Source organism: Hipposideros armiger, unplaced genomic scaffold (assembly GCF_001890085.2).
Source record: "Hipposideros armiger isolate ML-2016 unplaced genomic scaffold, ASM189008v1 scaffold_643, whole genome shotgun sequence".
Classification (NCBI taxonomy): domain Eukaryota; kingdom Metazoa; phylum Chordata; class Mammalia; order Chiroptera; family Hipposideridae; genus Hipposideros; species Hipposideros armiger.
Genome location: NW_017731993.1, coordinates 88,563 through 92,098, shown reverse-complemented (window position 1 = coordinate 92,098; position 3,536 = coordinate 88,563).

The following is a 3,536-nucleotide window of genomic DNA, read 5'->3' as shown; positions in this document are numbered from 1 at the left end:
TGGGCAGTCAGGATCCCGGGCCTGTGTGTGGGCTGGATGCCAGGATGCTGAGGTGGGAATGGAGTTGGGTAGAGCTGATCTGTGGTTGTGGGTCATGACATGAGGAAGGATGACTGCCCAGGCTGAGCGTGTCTAAGAGTAGAAAAAAATGCTGATCTGAAATAAACTGTGTACAACACAGGACAAGAAAGGTACAATGTGCAGATGATTGGACGTGGAGAGATTCCCTCCATGTACAGCTGAGGGAAAAGGCCAGAAAAGAGCCTTTTCTAGGGATCCTGTAACTTGGCCTATGGGTGCTAAAGAGATTGCTAAAAACATTACAGTGTTTGGGATTGGAAGGACCCTATTCTTCTAACTTCAGGATTTAGCATTGTACCTGGCTCATACTGGGTCTTCAGAAAAGTCATGACACATGTTTGTGACAGATGGCACTAGTTCATTTTTGAAAGTACTAGTGTCATCCGCATCTATGATATTGCTATGTCATTTGACAGCTGACAGTCCTAGCTTCATTCTAAACAAAAATTGAGAGATTTGGTTGAGTTTTGGAGATTTTACAAGTTAAAGATGGAAAACAAAACTGTGCATTTTTGCCATATTTTACTGTTTAACTTCCATAAAGGGAAGAATGTGCGTCAAGCTTGTGAAAAGTTGCATAAAGTTTATGGTGAAAAAGCTCTACAAGAACGTCAGTGTCAACGATGGTTCACAAAATTTTGTGCTGCTCATTTTTATCTCAATGATGCTCCTCAGTCAGGGAGGCCCACCGAGGTTGATGACGACAAAATAAAAGCATTGATAGAGTCAAACCCATGTTACACGACACGAAAGATTGCAGAAACATTGAACATTCATCATTCAAGCATTCATGACCACCTGAAGAAGCTGGGCTATGTAAGCAAGCTAGATATTTGGGTTCCACATGAACTGAAAGAAGTTCATTTGATAGCATGTATAAACATCTGCAATATGCTCATTAAACATGAGGAAAACAATCCTTTTTTGAAGTGACTGATGACTGGTGATGAGAAATGGATTGTTTACAACAATATGGTGTGCAAATGGTCTTGGTCCCGACGTGATGATTTGCCTCAAACGACAGTGAAAGCAGACATTCATCAGAGGAAGGTTATGCTCTCAGTGTGGTGGGATTTTAAAGGTGTCGTGTTTTTCGAGCTCCTACCAAGAAATCAATCAATTCAAATGTATACTGTTGGCAACTGGACAGTTTGAATGAATCCATCATCCAGAAACGTCCAGAGTTTATTAATTGTAAAGGAGTTGTGCTCCATCATGCCAACACGTGACCACACACAAGTTTGATCACCATAAAAAATTATTAAAGCTTGGATGGGATGCATTGCCACACCCACCATACTCGCCTGACGTTGCACCATCAGAGTTCCACTTGTTTTGCCCTCTTCAAAATTCCTTGTGTGGCATAATGTTCAATTCAGATGAGGCTGTAAATCAGCACCTTGTTCAGTTTTTCACAAATAAAGACAGGTCCTTTTATTAATGAGGAATTATGAAGCTCATTGAAGATGGCAAAAGGTTATTGAACAAAACGGGCAATATATCATTGATTGATCTTTGTGCTTTATATAAATAAATGACCTTTGAAAAACATAGACAAAATACGTCATGACTTTTCTGACAATCCAATAAAAAATGCTTAGTGAATGTTTCTTAGAATGGAAAGATAAAGGAATAAAAAGAAAGGAAAGAAAAAGACATTAAAAAGGGTTAAATGATTATCATTCTGGGTTATAGCTCTAAAAGATAGTAAAGATATTATGGAATCTATCCTGACCCTCTACCAAGTCTCAGAAATTATTATGTGGACAAAAAGCTTGGACATCTGGGTTTTGGGACTGTTGTAAATTAATGAAAACGTGCTCCAATGATTTTGGAGCAAATCATAACACCAGGATGTGTAAAGTCATAGTATGATGCTGAATGTATTGTGTACCTTTTCTAAATTTTTGAATCTCACTTAGGGATGTCTTTTGCTCCTAGGGAGCAAAGAAAATAACAACATTAGTAGAGGATCGTGGCTCTTCAGAGGTGACTAAGCTAATACACAGTGCTCTGTTTCTACTCTCCCATGTGGAGCAGTATGGGGGTGGCAGGAGATTACTGGCAGTGACTTGCATCTGCACATGTGAATACTAACCATCAGCAGTGGCTTCTTAGAGGAATAGTAACACATATGTTTCTGCTTAAAACTTAACTGGCAGTCTTTCTGGCAAAGCTCCTGGGAGTGACACCCTGATTTGCCAGAATTTAATACTTCTTTTAGTCTAACACATGTAGGCGTAGGGACAAGAGGGGAGGGCATTAGCATGGGGCTGTGCCCCAGATCAAGTAAGCATCATGAATTTGTGAAGGCACTCTCTTTCTTTTCTAGAAGAGAATTATTATGCTGTATTTATTACAAAACAAACAAACAAAAAGTAAAACTTTTACCTTGATATTAAGATTGCCAGTATAGTTTTAATTTATATTCTTAAATTTTAAGGCACTCCTGCTATCTATACAAAAGACCACTTTATTCTACCTCCCCTCTTTTGCATATATTATGATGGGTTTAGTTAGTCATAAATTAAACTTGAAAACAATTTCTAGCGTCCTTATAAAATTTTCAATCCTTTAATTTCTTTCCCCTCACTGAACAACCATATTATTCACAGGAATTGATTGTGAGGTCCTAATTTCTCTTTATCTTTGTATTTTCTTATTTCACGGGTAACAACTGCTTGAATAATTTAAATGATCAGATATGCAAGCGTCATCCAGAAGCATGAGGGCTTTGACTTTGAAAATAACTCAGTATTTCCAGGTTCGGATTAGAATAAGTTTGCTTATATTTTGCTCTTTAATCTCCTTTTGGTATAGTTACAACACTAACTATAACAGTGTAACAATAGCAATAGCAATATGAATCTAAAGTTCCAGATTATGTTTAATCTAGGGTTGTTACTTCAGGTGATTGAGACAAACAACTGGAAGAAAGATGAAGAAAGCTTAAAAATGTAAATATCTTCAAATTACACAAAGGGAAGTCAAACAAATATGGCTGCATTACTTTCAAAGAAATTGTAGCCTATCAAAACAGAAAATAAACTAGAGAAGCATAAGTAATAGAAATCATAAATAAGAAAACAGGAGATAGTAATTTACAAATCATAACAACTAAAAGACAAAGAGTCAGACTATATGAAGAAAAACTAAACTATATTTTAATTGCAAATTACAAAATATAATATTAAAATGAAAGATAAATTTAAAGAAAAAAGTATGAAATAATACAAAATGGGTCATTAGTATATTGAAAATGGTAGCCTCATCAATAAAAAATATGAAAGTCATAAACATTAAATAACAAATCACCAAAATATATAAACTGAAAACTGTTTGATGCAAACACAGTTATAGTAGGAGATTTTAGCATGCATTTTGATAAATATATATATATTAATGCATATGTATATGTATATGTATATATGTATATACATACATATATGTATTAT